General features: G+C 46.3%; 1 long non-coding RNA gene across 2 annotated transcripts in view; it reads right to left on the reverse strand.

Annotated features, from left to right (window-relative positions):
- Nucleotides 1–15,787: 15,787 nt before the first annotated feature.
- The window catches only part of LOC138569044 (uncharacterized), a 275,355-nt gene continuing 266,727 nt past the window's right edge, over nt 15,788–24,415 (reverse strand). Inside the window, exon 3 of one of the 2 annotated variants that reach the window (XR_011303078.1) lies at nt 15,788–15,813. This is a non-coding gene — a long non-coding RNA (uncharacterized lncRNA). The remainder of the gene's footprint in view (nt 15,814–24,415) is intronic. The other variant, XR_011303077.1, reaches the window with a different exon arrangement.

The raw sequence follows: 24,415 nt of genomic DNA on the forward strand, positions 1-24,415 counted from the left end.
CCACTTGACCCCCCCCGTCAGGAAATGAATCAGGGGTCTGGTGATCTCTGCGTAGCCCTCAATGAACTTTCTGCTGTAATTAGTCAGTCCAAGGAGGCTCCTTAGTTCTCGCAGAGTTGTGGGGTCTTTCAGTTTCTGAAGTGCTTCCACTTTCTTTTCCTGGGGACAGAGACCCTGAGGAGTAATCTCATGCCCCAAGAAATTAACACGGGTTCTACACCACTGTGCTTTCTGAAAGGAAAGTTTTGCTCCGGCGGCCCTCAACTGTGTCAGAACATAACGGATCTCCGCTATGTGTTCCTCCACAGTTGAGCTTTTGATGAGGACATCATCTACATAAGCCAGGTTACCCCTCGCACCCAAGTCGGGCATGGCCTTATGTAGGAAAATATTGAACTCATTACCGGAGTTAAGGTATCCGAAGGGAGTCCGGGTCCATGTGTATTGCTGGCCCCCAAAGGTAAAAGCCAGTTTGTATTGGTCCTCCCTACTGACCGGCACGGTCCAGTATCCATTGGTCAGGTCTATTGCAGTGAATACCTGTGACCCCTGGATCTGGGCCAGCCCTTGGTCAATGTAGGGCAGAGGCCATCGGGAAGTATGGACCCATTTGTTGAGCTCCCTGAGGTCGGCGCAGAGTCTCCACTGGCCGTTTGGCTTCAATATTCCCAGCACCGGATTATTGAAGGTGCTGTGAACTGGACGGATTATTCCCCGGGACTGAAGGTTCTTAATTATTTCAGTAAGGGACTCCATTGATGCGAGAGGCAAGCGATATTGCTTCACAAACACTGGAGTCATGCCAGGGTCCGTGGGGATTGTTGTTGTGTGGATGTCGGTGCGACCACAGTCATATGAGTCTACCGCAAAGAGATCTTGGAAATCCAAGAAAACTTGTTTCAACTTTTGCTTTTGTTCCAGAGTCACACAGGCATCAGCTAGGTTGACTCTCTCTTCCACCATCTGTCTGAAGCCTGGAAAGACTTCTGGTTTGGCTATCTCAGCGGCCTCCTCCAGCTGGGTGGAGAAGTCCCTGGTCAGAGTGCTGATTTGGACTGGAGGCTTCAGGTGGGAAAGGCAGCCCTCATGGACCTGGAAAATCACCTCATCCCTCCTGAAGTCACAAGTCATGTCTTCCTTACCATAAGGGCAAGAAGTGTACACCAGGAAGTTCCCCCCATGCCGGGTAAAAATCCTGTCTGGTGTTGTATTGTCATCACTGTCACTGTCACAGCAGTCCTTGGGGATTGGCCCTAACAGTTCATTACCTAAATCTATGGAAAAATGTCGGTCATCAACCGCCATTCCAATAATGGTGCCTGCGGCTAGAGTAATACTCTTTAAGTCGCTGTTATCCACCTCTATTGGAATGGTGTCATGTTCTATGTTGACTAATGGAGTTGGGTTTACCCCTAACCCTTGCTGTTGAAGAGAAGCGTTTAGATGTATGTAAGCATCAGGGTTTTGCAAATATTGTCCTCTTTTAACTTTCACTTCCAGGGAGAATTGTCGGGTCCTTTCTGGGATGGTGACTTCCTCTTTGATCTGAATTTCAACTGCATAAGGTAGCAATTGAGCTGACCTAAATGCTTTTTCTGGATCATCAAAGCCCATGGGATTATACGCTAATCGGGACCAAGCTTTGAAGTTTATTAGGTCCAAACTAATGGCAAAGCGATTGAGAATGTCACTGCCTAAGTAAAAGGTGGCAGTGACGTCTCGCACGACCCAACAATTATGGACTATGCTCTTGTTGCCAATGGAGATTTTGAGCATACACCTGCTTGGCAGGAGATGTTTGGAATTAGGTGCTTCCAGGTCCATTTCCCATTTTTCTATCAGTTTCAATGTGGGAATGTCTGGATCTTTTGGGAGTTGGCGGAACATGGCTTCGCTGATGAAGCTCTTACCGTTGTTCACACACACTCGAGCGAGAACAGAGTCCTTCCCATCATTTAATTGGACAGGGATGAACAACTGCTCTCCAATTTGCTGAATATCAGCCAGGCTCTGAGCTGATTTCACATCTTTCTGGACTATAGGAGTGGGAGTTTCTGATTGTGGATTAGTATAGAATCTCAGAGTGTTTCCTTCCAGCGTGGAGTACCACTTTAGACTGGAAGGAAGGGTGATTTTCAGAAATAGAGAGGACCGCCCATCACCAGTCTGTTGTCCTACTGCTATTACTGTCACGTCTGGAATTTGGCTATTCTGGAAGTGAAATTCTACTTGGTCAGGTTTTTGTTCAACCATGTGGCAGGTGCCGTTTAAACTAACATGGTTGACACTCTGTTTTAATTTTATTGGTCGGCTAGTCTGGGTCCAGAGGACCTGGTTTACGCAATCTATTAGGGGTGACAACCTTCTCAGGAGGTCATTCCCTAGTAAACAAGGGGTGCCCTCTGGAGTCACAACTATGACCGGGTGTTTCACCTTGTGTCGCCCGATCTTAATGTCCAAGTCTGCAGTCCCCTCAACGGGAATTTCCTTCCCGTCAAAGTTCTGCAGTTGTCCAGGAAGAGAGGTGAGAGGAATTTGGTAATTCTCTCCCCTTCCTGCATTCAGTTCGTCAAAGGCCCTTCTGGATAGAAGGGTAGCTTGAGATCCAGTGTCCACCAGTGCCAAAATTGTACCCTGCCCCTGTACTTGTACCGGGGCATAATATCTTCCCTCCTTCTCCTCAAGGGGGCACAGATAATGCACATTTTTGGACAACTGGTGGGCTAACTTTCTGGTTTTGGACATTTCAAGAGAAGAAATTTGGGCAGAATTCTGTGGAGAGCCTTGGGAATCTGAAAGAAAAAGTTGGCAACTGGAGATCAGAGCCATTGTGGGTTCCCCTGGCTCCGGTTCTGGGCCGCCCCCCCCTTTTTGGAGGCAGTCATCAGGCTGGGTTTGAACCAGGGGATTTTCTTGCTGTTGGTTCTGGGATGAGATGGTGGGCGGCGGTAGCTCAGTCTCCACATCTCCCCAGTCTGGATTTGCATCCCTAGGGACCCATTTTTCTTTGGGAGGAGTTCCCCCCTCTCTGAAGGAGAAGATCCTTTTCCCAGGATCTTCTGAGGATCCCTCTCCCTCAAATTGGAAGATCTGTACCTCCTCCTCAAACTGAGTCTGTTTGGGTCTTTTGTTTCTCCTACCCCCCCTCTGCTCCTTAGGAGGCAGACTTTCAGGGGCAAGAGATTTTGATTCCGGTTCCTGGGTTTCCAGGGGCTCTTTACAAGTGAGGAAGGAAGCTTCCTCCAAGGCTTTACACCCCCCTTCCCTTTGTGCCTCCTCCCTGGGAACCGGTGAGTTATCGGGGTGCTGCCCCCGTCATTGTTCTGGAGCACCAGGTCCAGAGTTGGGTGCGTTCTGCGCCGGCATGCCGATCTGAGGGTTCTGCTGAGCCCTCAGTATGTGACCCAGATCCCGCGCCATGTTTTGAACCTGGCGCTCTAACTGGGAAACCCGCTCAGGCTGATACGGGGCCCTGTTTTCTCCCCTGGGCTGATCCCGGGAAGGGTAGCTATCCCTTCTTTGGTAGTACCCCTGGTTGGGAAGATTTGGATACCCCTCCACCCTTGGCCTCCCCTCTCCCGGATTCGGATGTCTGGGCTCAGGGAATTGGGGAAAGAAGGACGGATGATTTTGGGGCTGGAAGTTGGGTGGATACCTGGGGAAAAAGTTCTGCCCAGGATTTGGTAAGTTTCTGCCCTCCTGTGAGAAGTTGGGAGGGAAGTTCTCTGGGTTAGGTGCTTGGCTGGATCCCCCCCCTTGGGCTGGAGGAGTCCACACATAACCCAGGATGGGTCTGTTTCCCTTGTAACGGGGGCTTACATAATCAGGAGAGCGAGGGACCCCATTTGTGGGGCTGCCTCCCTGGCCCCCCGTCTGTGACTGGCCCGAGGACCTTCTGGGCCTAGCATTATTAGGTGCAGGTAGGTTTTTAGGCCCCCCCATCTCCAACTCTAAAACGGGGGTGACCTTTACCTCTGCCACCTTGGCAGCAGCAGGGGTGCTGTTGGTTTTGGGGTTTTTAGGCTGGTTTTTGTTTTCCACCGGTTTCTGCACCTCGTAGATGCGGGTGGCTTGTTCAATGACCCATTCTAAAGATCTTTTCTCATGAAAATCTCTCACGAGCTGGGTCATTATATATTTGGGCAAGGCATGGAAAAATGTATTGACAAATTCTCTGCTGTCTGTGCGCACCCTTCTGGTGGTCTGCGCAAAAGCACGCTTTAACTCCTGCACAAATTCTTGTGGGGCCTGATCCTCCCCACATTGTAAATTGTAGGCTGCCTTGCGAGCCTCTTGAGGATTTCTATGAGTAGAAAAATGTTTCAAGATGGCCGCCTTATAGGTGGACCATCTTAAATGATTTTGGTCCTCCAGCCCCGCAAAGAAACTGGAGTATTCCGGGGAGAAGGTCCACTTTACATATTGAATACAGCTTTGGCTGTCCTTCAAATGGAAAGTCTCCATCATTTGCTCAAACAACTCCAAGTGCTCCCAAACAGAATACTTGGCGTTCTTATGATAAGGCGTGATGACACTCCTGATTGCCTTAATCTGTTTCAATGGGTCCTTAAGCAAGGCCCTTTTTGTCTTATTGGCCTTTTTGGTTCGGGTAACCCTTGTCCATTCGTCCTCTGACTCAGAGGCACTGCTCCCCGAGGTTCCCGTCTGTTCTTCCAGGTTTTCCCGGATTCTGCGAGCCTGGGAATGGCTGGCAGAATGTGGGGACCTGGTCTCCTGTGTCCTGTACCGCTCAGAGGAGTCTTCAGATCCCTCCTTGCCGCCAGGATTTGATGGGTACCCCCCCCCACTGACCTAACTGGGCAGAGGTTTTCAGGATGCCCTTAATGGGCCTACTCTCCTGGGGTTCCCCATCAAATTGCACTGTGCTTGGGTGCCCATACCCGGATGCCCGCCCCTCCATTCCTGGGTGGTACTGGCCTATGAGCCCCATGCTTCTGGCTGGATAGTAATCTGCCATCCCTGTGGCCCTGTGCTCATGTGCGCCAGAGGACATGGGGGTGGCAGAGTCCAGGGACTGAGAGAGATAAAGGCCTCTGGTACTAGGGCTCCTGGGGTTATGCTCAGGAGTTTCTCTTTCCCAGCGAACCTCATCTCTATCTGCCCCTGCTCCCTGTTGCAATGCAAAAGCCTGCGCCTTCAGTTCCTCAGTTAAGGCCTTACTAGACTCTATCAGTCTCTCCTGCATCGCTACCTGTTGTTGGAGCCTATCATTGTGCTGGCAGAGAGCCTCATTCTCTCTCTGTGTTTCCTGATTGGTCCTGGAGCACTGGGCCAGTCTTTGCTGCAGGAGGGTTACCTCCTGAGCTGTGTCCCTATTGGCCTGCTCCTGTCTTGCCAGAGCCTCCTCCACCCTCCTGGTGTGCTCTAGCAAGTCCTGGTGTTCTTTTTGGAGGTCACCCAGTCCCTGGTGGGCCAGGTGATTTTCTTCTGTTTTTCTTTTTAATTGGCAGACTTCCTGGCCTAAGGCGTCTCTTTCCTGGCTAAGAGCCTGCATTTGTGCCGCCAGGTCGTCCCTCTGCCTTTGGAAGGCACCAGCTTTCTGGCGCTCCTGATCAAACTCTGCCTGGGTATCCAGGTCTTTCAGAATCAGCTCGTTGCTCTCTGCCTTCTCCCTATCTAGGTGGCTTTGCAGGGTGACTACCTGCTCAGCACATGCCCTATTGAAGTCTAACTGTTGCTCCAGCTTTTTCTGGCTCTGCAGTAGGGAGTCCAAACCTTCTTGGTACTCCTTCTGCAAGGCCAGAAATCTGGTATCCTGGTCAGCCTTTTTGCTGTTGCAGGATGTCCATATCCCTCTTTATTTTAATGATGTGCTGTCTACTCTCATTTTCTGACTCCTGGCTCCCCTGCAGCCTCTGCTCAGAAGAGACCAGGTCAGACTGGACCTTCTCTAACGCCATCTGTCGCTTATTCGCCAGATCTTGGCTTTCAGTACATTTATCCTGCATGTCTCCCATATATAGGTACAGGTATGCCGCTATCCTAACCATCTTGTCTTGTTCATCCTTAGCCTTAGGAGCCATGTATAGTTCACTCAGGGCCACATGTAAGGGACCCTGATCTCTCCATGTATCTGACCCTGTTTCCGTGACCTGTTGCGTGATGGCCTGCAACCAGACCATCTGGTCCTGGTGAGTCCACTCACCTCTCACAAATAACTTATGTAAGAAGTGCTCTCTGGCTATTTTCATGTCTACTAAGGTCGTCATTCTGGAATTTGGTCTCTGTCCTGACTTACAGAAATTAGTATTTTATTTTTGCAAAACAGACCTTTTTCTTAGAGCGTTCCTTTGAGGAGTGCTTTACAGCGTAACAGCGTGTGATCCGACCGGATATGTGTATCTGGTCAGCTGGCACGCTGTATTAATCTGCGCAAGTGATAGATCTAATCCAAACGTCCGGCACGAGCCCCCAATTTGTAAGAGGATTCAATTCAACACTACAGCTAAGTCAATGCCTAGTCTGGGATACTGAATGGAAACCCTTATTGATACATCTTTATGTCCAGTTCATGCGTTCTGGATGACTACCCCTATATAACACCCCTCTCTTAGAATCCCCCTGACCCCACTGAGCCAAGAAGTAGGTTTGTTTTGCAAATTTAAAAGATTTATTTGAAAAAAATTAAACAATGTATAGATATGTCACACTGATAATAAATTAATAATTGGATATCACACTTAATCTGATATGATAAAGATTAACAACGGAGAATCTGGCACTAGCACACTTGTGAATAGGAACAGAAGAATAAGGTGGTAGAGAATACTTAATCTAAGTTCAGATGGATGTAATGTTGAATGAAATGCAATACAGAAAATACTCAATATAATTTCAACAAAGCAATGTAATCACTTTTCTCTGGCAATCCCCTCCCCCCCTTTATGCAATGCAAGGAAATGGAAGGAAAGCACACAGTTCTCAGAAATGCAATCAACTGTAATTCAGTTCACCCCAGCAAGCTTACACTACAGAAGTTGGAAACCCAGGCCCAAAATGCTTTTATATGTGCTGGCAATGAAGTGAAAAATATGCTAAAATGCTTTTAATTCCCTCTAGAGGTTCAGGGTGAGTGGTATCAAGTTAATATTAGTCCAGGCTCACTTTAGCAAGGATCTAGGAGTAACTAGCAGGTTAAACGAATTTCTGGCAAATGGAAGGCAAGCAGCAGCAGATTTTTACACGTGAAGAAATTTGCAAATCGCGGTAAATTCGCGAGTGCGTTTTCCGCGTTTGCGGCAATAGTATCGGGGGTAGGAATGCGGTTCTAGGTTCGTAGGAAAGCCACGATTCTGAGCTTTCTGAGGAAAGTTACTGCAAGTCTCTAGCACAAACGGTCACGGAGATATGAGCGATTAAATAAAGGTCGTTTTTCAGATTTGAAATTTTAAAGTTCAAAAAGACAAGTGACAGCTAGCAACTAGAAAAGGACAAGTGACAGTTAGGAGGCAGTTCTACTTAGATTAAAATAGATTGAATTATATTATTTTAACTAAGAGATTGGTTCTGCACAGTTCTACTAGGTACTCACACTATATTTTAAAATATGCCTCGCCACGGATCTGGTCAGGTTTTGGACTGGACTCCGGTCTGGTCTGGGTCTCTTCACAGTGATCTGGGTCAGCTCTGCTCTCTCTCTGGTTCTGGAAATTTGATAGATTTGAAGTCTCTATGTCTGCTCTCTAAAGGTTGAGGGAGGTAAAGTATGGATTTTCCCGGCAGAGCTTCCAGCTGCAAATGGATTTGAAGGTCTCTATCTGTCCTGTCTGTCTGCTTTTATCTGTTTTTAACATGGGTGTGTGTGCAGCATCACTAGACCCTACCCCTCTCCACTTATCATTGGCCAAGCTTTCATTTCTCCCCTGATTGGGGGAGCTAAGTTGTGTCAGAGTGATGTCATTTTACAGCCTGCAGAAAGCCCACTCCTCCTGTCAACTTGCACACAAATCTAGATTTGATCCAAATACATATTTGCAGAGGTACATATTGTTTTAAAATCATATGCACCCCTCACATATCACAGGAGGTGTACCCTGTCCAAATCTGCTCTTCCTGGGAGCTTGCATTCAGAAATGGCAATATTTGCACTTTTTAACTGATTTTGCAATTTCGGACATTAACCCAAATTTACACACATGTGCGCAAGGAGTATGGACATTAGTTAATGAAGTGTCAGATTTTTCACATGCACACATTTTGAGTAATATCCTCTTTTCCGCTAAACCCCCCCTGAACATACCACCGGGTCCTAACACGTCTTAAAATGTGGGCAGAAAAATCACAAGAATTATGGTGTCATTTAAATAATTTTCACAAGTCCGTACTATGAGTTATTCATCTTTTTAGAGTTATGTTCTGGCCCCAAAGGGGTGTGGTTTCCCCCCAGCACAAGGTTGAATTTCTGGTTTTTCCAGTTCTGCCAAGCCAGCTTGCTCTCACAGGCAGTGCCCCTCTCCTGTCCTTCCAGGAGGAAGCTCCATTTACGACTCCCGCCAATAAAACATTTGCCTGAGTCAGGACAGGGCTTTGTTCAGAGCTCCTGTATTCTGTGGGGGCTCCCCTTAATTCAATTATCAGAGAGATGGCATATCCTTAGTGTGGCCAGCAAAAGGCAGATAGGCCTGGGAACACAGCTGTGATTCAAGTCTCATCTCCTGTCGGGGGTAGCTGGTGGGCAGAATTCAGTTCCTTAAGCCAGATTTCAGATAAAATGTCACTTTTTGTTACCCAGTTTAAGTCAAGACAATGTTTACATATGCAGTTAGAATGCTGATTCTAAGTTTAAAACTATGACATTTAAACAATTTCAGCCTATGTGACATTCAAAAGTAGGTCACTCATTTCTTTTAAACATTTAGATTTTTAGTGTCTTTCAGTCCAAATTTACTTAAACTGCTGAAATCCACAGCTCAGCCAGTCTTGTTATAAACCTTCAAGTCACTTCAGAATATAACTTTACATTGGATCCACCTCTCAGTAAGTCTTTCTTTGGCTTGCCTTGGGTTCATTTATTCAGTTTTACACAAAATCTGGTGGTTTTAAAACGCCGGCTTTCTGATAGTGGCGAGTACTGGTACTGCACCCCTTTTTGGGATTCAAGAAAATGAATTCCCAACAGTTATGGGTTTGCTTTTGGCAATCAGCATTGCCATTCCCAATGGTTTCAGACTACTGTGTGGGTAGTCCAATGGTGGTTTTAGGCAGTGTCCTTCTGTGCCCATAACATCGGCAAAAATGAGTGGCAGCCTATTCTTCATGCATTTCCCCGTGCATTTTCTGGGAAGCTCTGGCCATCATGATGTTTTCCATGTCAGTACTGCACAGTTTTGAGGTAGGGCTTGGATGCGTGGATAAAAACATCCCACAATGGACATGCAGTCCTCGCACTCCGAACAATGGTGCTCGACTCCCAGGCACCACAAACAGATCCTGTGAGGATCCGTCAACAACATTTTCTTTCCACAGTCTCGACATTTTTTGAAGCCGGACCGTGGAGTCGTCGGTTCGGATGAGGAAGCCATCGAGTACGAGTCAGTATTCTCGAGGAATAATGAAGTATATTTGACTGAAAAACTGAGCAATATTCCGAGGCACCATGAAGCGCGGAAAAACAGAACTGAGCAACGGACGCTGTGCGTGGCTATTTATGGGCATGGTGACATCGGCGCCGATACGGTGGCTGTCGAGGGACACCAACTCGACGGACGTCGATGCGCAGTGCCCTCTGCTGAGAACATTTTTTCCGAGGCCAGCAAGTGGGAGACGAATTATCAAAGATAAGGAATACGTCGGAGGATACAATCCCTTCGAAGAACCTTCGAAGAACCTTATTCTCTTGCCTATCCTACAAACAAGGTTTCAGAGTTATGGCACCTGCTGGCTGCTTCCAAATTACACAGTCTCAGGGTTTCATAGCACATTAGCACGCTTTCCTTGTGCCTTACCAGTTCTTCCTTGATTCAATGATGGTCTACTGTGCTCCTCTCCTAGTCTCCTGCAAAGCACCAGGAGGAACCTGTGATTCCCTGTTGCCCTCGGGGATACCAAAAAAGGTTACGATTGGGAATCTCCACCAACTCTCACACCTGCTTGTGTGCTTTATAGACTGAAGTTATTCTCACCCACCAGCTAAGGTTTACCTTCTTACTTTGTATGTACTTCCTGGAATACAACTATAGGTCAATGTATTATACCGTCATCACATTCTACCTCAACAGCTATCCTGAGTAAGTTTATTGGGTATGTGTTTGACCAAATCTGTATTGTGCATATTTCAGCCTTTCCAAGTGCATCATGGGTAGGGAATCTTCAAAGACCCACAACCGAAATGGATAGTTTTGATATGTTTTACTGGGTGAACAGTTCTCAGGGAGAGAAATGGAAGCAAGCACCTTCTTGAATGTGGATTACATGTTTTTACCCAAATTATATTTAATATATATACAGTTATAGACTTCCCTCATCCCATGATGTGATGAATCAGTAATGATTTCTCACAAAACCTCTACCTGTGACCTTCCTCATGTGGCCTGGGGAAGGCAGGCACTTCCTGATCCCGACCCTGAGGGTGGTATTCGCCAGCAGGATCACATGGGGGAGGGAACAGGTCAGGAGGAAGGACACACTCTCCTGTTTAGCTTTCACAGAAAACCTAATCTGTTGATAGCCTGTTGTAAACTAGAAAGAGTTCAGTACTGGGACAAGGAAGAGGCATGCAGAGGAACACTACTGTGGGAGCAGTCTCCTAATTAGTGTAAATGACCTACACCTGAAGGGGACTGAGAGGCTTAAAAAGCCCCTCAGGTGCAGGCATTAGAGAGAGAAGCAGAACAGTGGACGAAGAAGAAGCAGCCCGGGCCGAGGTTGCAGCTGAGAGGGAAGTCTTGTATCCAGTGAAAATGTTGCTGAAGAAATCCTGCAGCCAAAAAAGCTCCTGTTTAAGAAGCACCTTTAAAAGCATGTATATGTGGGAGGTGGGTTAGGGTTATATTTTATGGTAGGGCAAATTATGGGGACTGCAGGGGGTCTCCAACCGCATATAAATGTGTTAAAATGTGCATTTTTAAAGGTGGCTTTTTCGGCCACAGGACTTTTTGCAGCAAGATTGTCACATAGAACCAGAGATCTGTGGCGATAAAAGATGCTGGAACCACAGAAACGCCAGAAGTCGTGGCGGGTCCTGAGACAGCCTTTGCCTATGACTCTATTACAGAGGTTGCGTGGCTGGAAGCATGATGAGAAGACGCTTGCCCGATGAACTTTCTTTGTGCAGAGTTGGCACAGTGGGAAGTATTCCCTCTTTGCAAGTTCCAGGTGGCAGGGTTGCACCTGGCCCTCTCAGGAGCAGAGGAGGTTCTAATCCTCAGTGACGTGAGCGGAGGGCCACCAAAGGCAGCTGTCCACCCAACCACGAGGAGCCACAAATAACGAAGATCTGCATATATATCGGGCAGGTGTAATCGAGCGACTTACCCAGTGAGTTCACAGCTTGCAAGCGACTCCAGAGTGCTCCAAAGCTGCCCATTTGTTCACAGCAGGCAAATTCCCTCGCAAATGAGTGAAAGCAACAGTAGCAGTAATTATAAATACCAAACTATAAAAGACCAACAAAAGTGGTGCTCGTTAAAACAAAATGACTGCTTTCATAAGTGCATGAGAGCGTGGAAAGCCCAAGAACCCCATGGGAATGCTGTAAATGGTCCAAAAGCTTACAAGCAATACCCCAGCCAAGAGTATATTACTAACCAATAACACCAATGTAACAAGCAGTAGTCAAGGCAAGAGGGGGAGATTGTGAGGCTTAATGATTGTGAGACTTACTGCTCATGTGTATCGAAATACAGATCTTCAGGTTAAAGAAACCTACAGTGCCAAAGCCAAGATAGAGGAAACGTGAGACTACCTATTGGTCATTATTTGGTTGTTGGTATAGAGGGAAAAGAAGCGGGCAAACAGGCTACCCTTCTGAAGAAGCTTATCCAGAGGGAGGGGAGCATAGATGCCAAGAAGTCTCTAAAGAACACTCATGTGGTTCCTTGTTTTCCCCACAACTTTAAAGTTTTCTGTTAAGGAAGCCTAATGAAGTTTTTGTTTTTACAAGATGAACGTTACCACTGAGGCACCATTCTGTTTTTGTTGTTGAAGAAGTAGACAGGCCGGCGAGTATACCCTTAGGGCAAGAAGTTGTTGCCTAAAAGAGCTTGATGCAAGTGCTGAACTGTGGTTCTAACAACAACTCACATTGACTTATAACATTTGAAAAATTGTTAAAGCTTGTTGAAGAAAAATTACAATTCTTTTTGAAAACCCAAATTGCAGTAAACCATCCTGACAAAGCTGTTTGTTGTTGCTACAAAGGTGAGACCTGTTCTTACTTTAGGAGGAGTCAGAATAGTTTATTTCTGAAACTAAACGTTGTGACAACTATCCTGACCAAGACCATTGTTGTTGCTTACATGGAGAAGACAAATGTGAGACAGTTCTTATTCCAGTAGGAGTAGCAACGTGTGAATTCTTTGAGATACTTTATAACAGAACTTTATGTAATTGAGTATCAAACATTAAGAATGGTATTGGAACTTTGTGCTGAAACAGATTTCCTTGTTCCCTTTGAATTCTGCAGAAAACCCCTTGTTCAGATCTGGGGAAGGGAAACTCACCCAGGTAATGAGAAGAGACATTGATCATATTGTGAATCAAATCATATTTTATATTGAATTGAATATCCATGCATTTCCTTTTTGCTTGATTTGTTCTATCATTGTGAGGGCCAGCTATCCCCCTGTTAGAGTGTTTCCTTTAGTTTATTTTAGGCAGGGAAATCCTTGTCAGGGTAGGGGGAGTGAGGTGTTTATGCAACCTGTTTATTTGATAAAATGGTTAAAGTTGTCCGCCTCCCATTTCTAACTCCTCACAATCACCAATGTCAAACAGGAAAAGTACAGGCCAAGGGCTGGTGGGTGATGGAGGGGGTGAATGGGATAAAAACCACGTCCCGCGGGTTTGCTCTGCATGCATCTTGCTTTAAAAGCAATTGCTCTCTTCTGGCATCTAGGATTTTAGCATACATATATGCCAACTCATTCTAGCAATCCAGAGTAATTGAAATGTCAGGGGTCTGAGGACCCAGACCCATCCTGTATTTGTGCTTTTTTGATCAACCGAATCCTTAGTGTCTTCTACATGTCCATCTCCCACGCTGTGTTTGATTGATGGATTACGTTTTTGGCATGGTGGATGCCCACCATCAGTTTGGGTTTCCTGGTGAAAAGGGAGTGTTTTTTGCTGAGGGGATGTGTGCAGCAATACCCTGCCGACCTTTCCAGGTGGCCCGGAGCAATGGTCTGGGTCCAAATTCACACTCTCAAATCAGGGGGAACTCAAATTTGCCAACATTTTCAAGGTATGTGCTATGTTGTATAACGGCATAGATAGCACAAGGAACTCTAACACAGAGCCAAAGGAAAAACTGACACACTGTCCAATGGATTACCCCAACCCACATCAATGGCAGTGAACCACCAACCACAGCACCGTAACCATAATGACACTGATGGATACTTACTGTTACTAGACTCTACAAAGGTAATTGGTTTGTTTGCAGATCAGATGGACCCATCTGACAAAGTAATCCTCTTTCTCCTGTGGTAAGCCTCATACTTGAGGCTTTTTGGAACTTCTTGTTATCAAAGACATCAAACCATTTTTACTGATAGTCGTCAATTGGATCACCACTACATATTGCAGGACTATTTACACATGTTCAAATACGTTTGCCATTCATATAAATGCAATGATGATTACATTCCAAAGATACATCTGTTAGCTCATATTCAGGTGTACTATACTAAACCTGTAATACTAAACCTGCAACCTATCAATAAAGAAGCTTTCATTTTCTATATGTGCTGCTGGTCATCTTGTGAAGGGCAGAGTACAACACTAATACTTATTAGCCTGCATTATCTTAAATCTAGTATATTGGTTTACCACACATACACTGTAGTAACACCATGTCAATGCTTTATACGAAAATCAAATGCGGGAAGAGAGACAACGGTACAAGGAGAGTGGCTTCACTGCAAAACTCTGGGTCAGCTCCATTTCAATGAGCTCTCATGGCTATCTCCTTGTAGGGTGAGGCCCCTTAGACCAGCACATCGTGCATTGGTGGTCATGGGGAAATGGGTGCCACGCTGTTTTGCTTTGTTAAGGTGACTGTAAGGAATTAAAACGGGTGATCCAGATTCCTCACCAAATAAAATGGCAATGGCCAAGTTAGCAGCCATATATTCTGGACAGCACTGAGACCAGTTCCCTGTTTTAAATGCACCAATTGGATTCTGGGGGCCTGAAATAAAGAGAAAAAGAAAGAACAGGAATAGCATGGGTGACTGAGCCACAGCATATTGCCTATGTCAGCGAAACAGCGGGTGCAAGAGGAGCAGTTGCTGCACACAGCCTGATAGGGACTCCCCTCACATAAATGATACTGGGAGCACTATGGCTTGTTAAAGATTGTCTGCAGCCTACATAACATGGGGCCTGAATACCAGCCTGTTGTTGAAAGGGGTGAAGTGGCCATCTTTAGGCAATCAAGGTGGCCCACCTACCACAGAGGTTTCCTGTGGATCCTTCACCCTCCTGGGTTGACACAGGAAAGATGCCATGGCACAGAAACAAAATCCTTCTAGGTCAATGAGACACGATTTAGCCATCATGTAGTCTTTCGCACCAATACATACGATGTTTGATACGCCCTGTAGAAAATATATGAGCTCTTACATAGCCTACAACCAATCCCCTTAGAACATAACTCAGTAAGTTACTAGCCCTAATGGAGAGTGTGAGGAATGGGGGAGACAGCCATGGAAGTGTGTGGGGAATTGGCAGATGAACTGGAATCTCGGAAAGTGAATGATGAAACACTTGTGTACAAGCTCTGAAACACTTGTGTACAAGCTCTGAAACACTTGTGTACGAGCGCAATGTAAATAAAATATCATATCATATCATGCAACTGGCAGGGAAGGGGGAGTGGATGATGAGCCTTGGTCAGAGACCCTGCTAGAGACACCTTAACAGGTTGAACTTCTTGGGAGGAACAGAAGGGCGATCAGTGATACTTCAAGGATCCACAAATGAACGGCAGCACGGAGAAGCTGGATATTCTTGTGGGCCTGAAAGAGGTTTGTTAGAAACCAATAGGAGATGACGGAAGGGGAGATCTGATTTAAGAGTTTTTGTGCAACATGTTTCTTTGTTGTCCCATTTTCCACCACGCCCATATCTTCTCCTTTTCTCTTTTATTGAGAGGGTTACAAAAAATGCAGTAAATAAAGATCTTGAGTGATTAGATGCAGATTTTGGAAACTTAAATGGTCTGTTAGTATAGGAATTGAAGATAAAACTTGCTGTTTGAACAGTGGGTGCAAGAGGACCACCTGTATATCCAAACAGGGGAGCATTTTGAGTTATGTACCAATAAAAAGATAAACATGAACAACAAAGTATATTTCATATGTAAATTGCATTACTGTACACATTGCAGAGATAGGCATTTTCTTCAATGGCTAAGAAATTCTGCCCAAATCTGTAAGGGCTGAAGCAAAATCCTTACTTCTGTTGTCAATCTGATGATTAAGTGATCTGCTTTGTACAGGTGTAATTCCAAGAGATGTCAGAAGAAGTAAAATGCAGACGATGCCTAGTTTGACTTGTCTGGGCTCTTGCGAGTACTGACATTCGGTTGTCCGAGATACTGAGTGAAACATGGTGCGAATACTGTAGCAACTAGAATAAAAAGACAAACAAATGTATTAATATTAAAAATATCAACTGTAAGGAGACGGGTTTACAACCTATGCGTTAAATAAAAACACAAGATAAACTAGGAGTTTAACTTAACTATTGAGCTTTTCACATTGCAAAGAGCAAATTAAATTAGTTCTTTACTTACATGATCCCCAACACACCAATTTAAATATTCAGAGTTGAAAATGTGTATTTACCTAGCCATGAATAGCAGGTGACAATTGAAGCCGTTTTATATACACATGTCCATCATATTGAACCATTCCCTGGAGAAACATCCGGTGCTAGAGTGTGCTTGGTGAAAGTAACATTTCTTCACACACCCAATGGCCTCCCGCCTCATTGAGAAAAAAAAGTGCTGCCAAAAATGGACCTGAAGAGCAAGACCTATGCCGGGCAGACTACATGTGTCAGGTGAGTCACGTGAGAAGCCTTTTGGGGTGATCCACTAGCTTGCAGTGTTGTAGGTTGGGTGGCAGGAATATACAAGGCCGTGGATAGGGGTACGGTCATGCCAGCCTGAAATGGTCAGCAGATCTATTATGCCACCTGCCAGCTCTGTTGACCCAGCTTCAAATACAGCAGCAGTTTCTATCTTTTTATAAATGTCAGGATGGTGGTGGTTGTGTTATCCTCCTCTAAATAGGGTGGTGTGTTCAATGATGCTGGTATAAAACAGTCTCCATCTTCAAACACTATAGAGAATGGTGGCTTTTTGGTTCATCTTCAACCGCCTCTCCTGCCCATCATCTTTCAACAGTGGATTAAAATGTTCTCTGGCACTGGCAACACATGCATATTCATGCGTCATTAAACAAGTGACATTGGTATTTGGTCTTTAGACTGTTTTTTGGGCTGCCTTTCAAAAAGATCACTCAAGAAACACCACCTAAATGGCCGAATGCAGCAACAGGAAGCAACCCCGCCCCCTAGAAGAGGGAATGGATGAAAGAGACCAGAGAAGCAGGTGTTTGTGTGTGTTGGTGTGCTGAGAGAAGGGGAAGGAGCGAGGGGCATGGGGGAGCGGGCCAAAGGTAGGGGTTAAACCATTCTACCTGACCTAATGAAAATCCCACCAGCGCAGGAGCTGGTGAACGTGGGTATCCCCAGATGAGGCATCTTTGCTTCAGCCCGGGAAGGGAGTGAACCCTCAGGGTAGGCTGATAATCGCATCCTTTAGAGGCCACTCCTGCTTGGCCAAAAAAAAATCTTTTGGAAGAGGGTCCTCAAACCGACAAAATTAAGACCTAGAACCACAATTCTTTATATTGGATCAATATTGCTTAATTTCATGACACTGGACCCATCCCATGTGGACGGTCTCAACCTCCACATATTGAGTATTTATATCCCCCAATGCCACAGGCCCATCCACATCTTTCCCACTGACAACCTTTCCACTCAACCCTAATGAACAATGTGCAACACTACCAGATTGGTGTCACACCCTCCCCCAAATGGATCCTTCGCACCATCTCACTCATCTTCTCCTTCACCCTATAAATATAATCTGGCATCCAAAGACACGCCTGCTCTCCTTTCCCTCGCCACCCCATTGATAATTGTTTCCTCAACCCATTCTCTGCGGAAACCTGTATTGCCCCATTAAACAATTAAAAGCTAACTACCTTTCCCGACCGTAACCACATTGTTATCCTTCTCAAGTAGAAAACGCAGCTTGTGCAATGCTAGGAAACATCTTATCACAAACTACTTCGTGTTCAATTCTTCCCCATCCTATTTCACTAGATTCATAAATTAAACTTTGATTGAAGCCAATGACATACCGATTGCCCTTCACTTTAATCACAGATCTTTTGTTCACACAGGTCCCACCACAGACCTGGCTTTGTAAATGTAGCAGGTAAGACTTATATCCTGTCGGGGGTTTATCAAATAAACCTTAGTGTTTACACTTGCAAAGCCATACCTATTTGCTTTGCCATTGTTGTAATGGTGGCCATGAAAGACTGAGAGCAAGGTAAAGGCTTATTTATTAGGGGCCCAATCCATCATGGCCATGTTCTCTAACCACCTGAAAATGGCAGTCACGGACCTAAATAATATTACAAACCTAATGTACAGAAATAACAGAAATAACAAACCTAATGCAATGCAGCTCAAAAACAACTCAAAAGTTGAAAACACGCACCTGTGAACCGGCAGCATGGAAATAAAGCCAGCTCTAAAGCTGTTCAAGTTGGGCAGCGAGTTGTTAAATATTTGCTCCCTTCTACAAAATTGCTGCCATTATAACAGAGTTTTCACAATTATACACTCTTCTGCATTACAGAGCAGCTGATAAAAACCAGGTCCCCTCCAATATAGATCATCAAGAACACTGGCAGAAAGCTGAAGTCCTCGATAGATAAACCTGAAAAGGCTTACCTGCTGCATTTGCTAAGTCAGAGCTATTGGCTTTGCACATGCTTGTTATAGATTTGCCATTGTGGAGAATTCCCAATACTTTTACTTCATACTGTACTTTGGCTTGCCTATGTTTAACCTTCAATAAGCACCACTTATCATGCATGCTCCAGAGACCAGCCACATCTCATGTGCATGTTCTTGAAGTTGTTTAGATTAGACACTGCTTATTTCTTCCTGTAATCATTTTATATTGAAAACAATATAGATCACAAAGTGTTGTCCAGAGAGAGTACAGTGGGTGAACAGAAGTGCAAGAATAAACATGGTCGATCCCATCTTTTACATTTTTCAGAAATAGCGTGAATTATACCCATTTGCTCTACTTTGGAAAAGTTGTTGCAGTCTAAGTCACACCCACCAATTTGCTATACTTTTGAAAAGTTTGTTCAATATACTGAAAAGAAATGTCACACGAAATCAATCCATGTCATAACCACTGTTACTCAACAGATATGTATAACTTCTTGGAAACAATTACACTAGTCTTTAAGGAAAAACATTCTATCATGTTGTAGAAATTCTTTCACTCCAGTATATTGTTACATTACATGCCGCAGCTCAAAGATATCACACATGAGAAAAACAAACACAGGCCAAAATGTTCCCTGATTATACAAAGCAGAGATGCAGTTACAAAAATGTACCATTACATGAGACAGCTCAAGTGTGTCACACAGAAGCAAAACGCACTGAATAGGACCTAATCACAGAGCACACACAAAATAACATTGTCAGACTTGCCCTACTAATCCAAGTCGATGCCCATGAAAACAATGATTTAATTAAGAAAATAGCCCAAAGAAAGCGACTCTGAGTGACACAGCAGCCGATTGGTAATCTCATTATCATATTTTTTAAAAACATTATAGGGTATCACAAATGTGGAAAAACCATTGGTTTGCCAAGCAGCATTGAGACAAAAGAAGCTCTAAAAAGCGATATTTGACAACTATTGTTTCAATTAAATTAAGTGTTTGATTCCTACAACATAAATAATAATTAAAACATTTATATAGCACTCTTAAAGTGAGATTTTGAACGTTTATAATATAAATGTTTATTCTTAAAATGTCAATATCAGCTGCCTTTCCCGAGCTTAGGTATAATATATTTTCTCCTATGTGGCGGAAGGGTTGTTTTTGAGTATATCATCTGTATTACACCACATATATAGGGCCTCATTACACGTTGTGCGGTAAAAAAAGGCATTTACCGGCATGGCGTTATTTGCATCTCTGCCCTCGCAAGAGCCCGCAAATTGCGGACTATTACGAGTAGGCGGACACGAGCATAGCGCCATGCCGGTAATCCTCCTACCGCCATGTCGTAAAAGCCCCCAAAAAGTTTATTAACGGATTCGACCAAAGTGCTAATAGCACCTCCGCCTTCTGACTGCATGCAAATTGCGGTCACCGCTAATTGCGGTCACCGTAAAAACACGGATGCGGAAATAGCGTCATCGCACAGGAACAGGAAATAGCGAGGCGGCCATCTTTAAAAACACAATCCATTGCCATCCTCCATATCCAGGACACCTTAAAGATGCCCAAGGCCGTAAAAAAATCTACAGAGCGGCAACGCAAGGAAAAATTCTGCAATGAGGAGCTCATAATGCTGACCGAGACACTAGCGGCAAATGCACATGTGGTCTTCAGCAACGACATGCTGCAGGAGACCATCCTCAAGAAGAAGGCCATCTGGGCAGAGGTTGCCAACAAGGTCAGTGCGGTGGGCACCACCACACGCACAGTTAAAGACTGTCGAAAGAGGTGGGACGACCTCCGGCTCCGTTTCAGGAACATACTGGCAGCGAACCGCAACCTGGCTATGGGCACAGAGGAGGCAGCAAATCACCCATTAAACTCAGTGAGTGGGAGGAGACATGTGCATCCACAATTGGAGTGGAATCCATAGAGGGAGTCGGAGAAATGGAGCATGGCGTGGCCACTTCGTCTGATGGAGGTGAGTGTATGCATGCAAAAATGCAAAGTGAAGTGTGAGGGGCCTCCCAATTTTGTGTCCATATTAATGCTGTAGATCCAGCCACAAACATACATGCATGCATCACCACATACAAGTGCAACACAGACCCATTCATGCATGACCCACCCAACATCACCATTACCTGAATCCACAATAAAGAGGGCCAAATGCATAGAGCGGCATGACGTAATCATTCAGCATAAGGCAGGTCGAACCATAAATGATGAATATCCCCATTTCTCACCCCTACAGGATCACACACTGAAACTGAGGAGCCACGCACTGCGACACCTGCTCCCCCATCCACCAAAAAACCCAGGAGAGATGCCACAAGGGACACCGCCAACAGCCTCAAGGAGAACCGGGAGGAGTGACCATGACCAGAGGGACAAAGGCAGCAGGAGCACCAGTTCCACGCAGCCTGAGGCCATGCCTGCTGCCGCCGTAGCACCCACGGTAGTGTGTCTCCCTGCAAGTGAAACCAGCATGGAGGGCACACACTCTGCTGCCACCAGTTCAACTGGTGAGGCAATAGCCACTGCCCCACTTTCGGATGAGGAGGAAGCACATGGCATTCTTGATCAAAGCCAGACCCCCAGACCAACACGCTCCATACTGGCAAGCCCAAGGTTGTCATCAGGTCCGAGTAGCCATGGAGGACACCCACCCCCACCCTGGAAGGGTCATGGAGCCCCCAGATATTCTCACCTGATGCCACTGCCATGGATCAAGGCGCAGCAGTCATCCCACCAGCACCTACCATGCAACATGACCTCTCATCCATCATCCAGAACCAGGCAGAGATCACTGGGCTAGTAGGGCAGCATGTGGCTGAGGCAGGCCGTCTGAGGGAGGACCTCTGTATGTATGCACGGCAGACAAGGGAGGCATGCACAAACAGGATCTGCAATGAAATGGTCCAACTCAGGCAGGCCATGAACCGTATAGCTGACGCGATTGAGCACCGATGCCCACTCACAACCCAGGATGAACCGGGCACCACCTCCTCTGGGAGTTCCCGGCAAACTAGCCCCCTGCGCCGGTCTCTTCGCAACCTGAGACGCACCACATCCCAACCACCAAATGGCGGAGGAGGCACTGACAATTAGGGCCAGCAAGGACTAGGTGGCACATGTGTAGAAGGACACGTTCACACCATGAGGCTCACATGGGGGTGTTGTGGGGGGAGGGGCGTAAGGGTGTTCTTGGGAGTGTTGTGGGGGGAGGGGGGTAAGGGTGTTCTTGGGAGTGTTGTGGGGGGAGGGGGGTAAGGGTGTTCTTGGGAGTGTTGTGGGGGTAGGGGGGTAAAGTCGTTTGCACAGTTGGGGCCATGCACTTAATAATTGTCTTTTGTTCACAATACACTGTTGAAAAGTTGAAACACAGGCTTGGTATTCATCATTGTGTGTGTGTACTGTATTGGGGAGATGGTTCTTTGTGGCACTGACCACATGCATCAGGGCAGTAATACCCATCTGCATCCATAATAGTCATACCTTGGATGTCATGGAATCTGATACATCAGATGCTGACGCATAGTGTCCCTCCTGGACATTGCCACTTGCATGTCCCTGCGGGCCTTTTGACCCATCCTCATCACCATCCACATCATCCTCATCTGGCGCTTGCATGTCAGGTGGCATAGGCACATTCCGTCTGATGAAAGTTTAGTCCGGCATCACACATGCCATGGTTATCTTCGGCACTTTGTCCTGGCCGTACAGGAGAGCCTCACCCGGCACGCTTAGGCACCAGAGCTGTGTGTTGGAGAGGCCGAATGCCTGCTCCATCACGACGCAGGTACAGGTATGTGTAATATTGTTGTCCTCTTCCTACTGGTTCTGTGGGTTCCATACAGGGGTTAGGTGCTACCTCTTCAGGGGATAGCCGGCTTTGCCTGTATGGGGTGAAGAATGGGTACCTGTTACCGGCCACCCTGCTGTGGACTGTACATGTCACACATGTCTTCTTTGCATTGTGATTGGAAGTCACAACTGAAAGCATGCATGCAGACAATCTGCGTCACTGCAATGTACAAAGCTGGGCTCAACCATGCAAGTCGAAATGCCCGAAACATGCCTTCGCAAGTAATGGAAATGTCCTGGCTGAGGCCAGGCCTCAGGTGTCCTTGGGCCCAGGCAAATTTTGTACCGCTGCGGGGCATCACTTCAGTGGTGCTATGGGTTTGTGGTCATGTGCCATGGCTAGGGGCGATTCCTTTGCATGCATTCTAGGGCACATTGCGGTAATGATGTTGTGCTGCCCAAATTCTGTATGACTGTCCTGAGGGCAAGATGATGATTTGTGTATTATGTGGTGTGGCATGATGTGAAATCTGGTTGTGGATGGATGTGTCATCTTTGAAATGTTGGAATGTATGCAATGTTGTGCAGCTTCGCATTTCATGTGGGGTCTTATCAGGTACATTGTGAAGTCACCCAATGGACATTGAAGTACATCTGTATGACCATTTGTCCCACGCCGCACGCCAGACAATTCACAGTTGGTGTATCGTTTTCTCCCCCCCAATCACACCGCCCTGTGCATGGCCTGTGTCATGATGCCTAGCTCTAAGGAGCCAGGCCGGGCCCAGCAACCCCAGAGGCAGACATCATTTTCCCCAGGGAAGTCTCAGCGGGCCCAAGTCGGGGCCCTTTGGACTCAGTCCTGGCGCCTTAGGCGCCAGGCTCATAGCGGACCCCAGTCCTGGCGCCTTAGGCGCCAGGCTCATAGAAGAGGATATGTGTTTAAGTGCTTGGGTGCACACTTACCTGATGCAGACCTTGCTGCTTCATCCAGGCCCTCTTGAGGCCTGCATGGGACTACTTAACCTGTAGGACTACTTCACCACCCGGGTGTGGTCGGGGAAGGATACATAACTGATTGGTGGAAGGATACATACCAGGAACTTCTTCCAAGGCTATTTAAACCCCACCCGAACAGCCACACATGCTTCGCGTTGTTCTGCACCTAGCAGCTGGACGCTCACCGTGTCAGCTCCTGCATCCTGACTTCAGCCACGCCTGCCAGCACCCTGGAACACCTGCAAGGGGAGAAAGGAAGAGAATAGGAGAAGAAAAGCCCTTACCTGCTAAATCTGCATCCCGGAGTCATTTCTCCAACGGCCCTGAAAAGGAAGACATCATTTTAAAGGCATTTCGTTTCGATCGCTGCAGCGCTGCATTTTACTCACCTTTGCAAGGCGCTTCCATCTTCAGCAGCGATCTTCCGGATTCAGCTACGCCCCGGCGCCTAGAGGAAAAAAGACAAGAACAAAGGTGAGAGGGAGAAAAGGAAAAAAGAAAGCTCAGTTTCCTTTTAAGTCTTACCTGTTGGATTATTCCCACTGCATTTCGGGTCCTGCCGCTTCCTGGCATCTCCGGACCCCGGCCCCTATGGGGAAAAAAGACAAAGACATTGAATGAGCGAATGCAAAGACATTACCTGAGCGCTCATCCAGAACTGTTTCACTTCGGGTCGGCGCCATATCTCCGGTACTCCGAACCCCGGCCCCTAAGGGGAAAAAGACATAAGCATTAGCGCTTGCTGCAATTAGACAACGAACATTATTATTAAGCTTGAACTTTTGAACAGAACTTTTACAGCGCCTTACCTGAACAGTCAAGCTTACCTGAACACCCATCAATCCTCAATCCAGTGAAGTAACTGGGTTTCAACGCGCCCCTGCATCAGAAGCAGGATGGAGAGCTCATCCTTCCAAACCCTAAGGTGAGGCTTCACGGGGAATCTTGGAGGGTTGGAAGGGAGTGGGAGGCTTGAGCATTGTTCCACAGTTGGTAATACTCCCTTTTCACGCACAGGAGGGTATCCAACGAGCCAGGGAAGCCAGAATAGAGAGGCCCTTCCTGTCCATCTTCAGAGTTCTGCGCCTTCGACGCCGCGCCTCCGTGGGAACCAGGTGAGCGTTACAGCCTGCTACTCACCAAGTTGCCACGATCGTTGGCCAGCTTGTCGCTCCATGTTGCTTGGTATGGTTGAGTTCTGCAGGACCATTGAATCATGCGTTGATCCGGGATGTCTGGCACAACAATGTGTGATTGTCTTGTTTGCATCACATGCCATTTGGAAAATGATTGGGTGTAAATATTTTCTGTTTCTATGGACTACTTCATTGTGATGTAGGACCACCAATACCACATGGGTGCAG

The sequence above is a fragment of the Ambystoma mexicanum genome, chromosome 2q (assembly GCF_040938575.1).
Source record: "Ambystoma mexicanum isolate Mex_15411 chromosome 2q, UKY_AmexF1_1, whole genome shotgun sequence".
Taxonomy (NCBI): Eukaryota; Metazoa; Chordata; class Amphibia; order Caudata; family Ambystomatidae; genus Ambystoma; species Ambystoma mexicanum.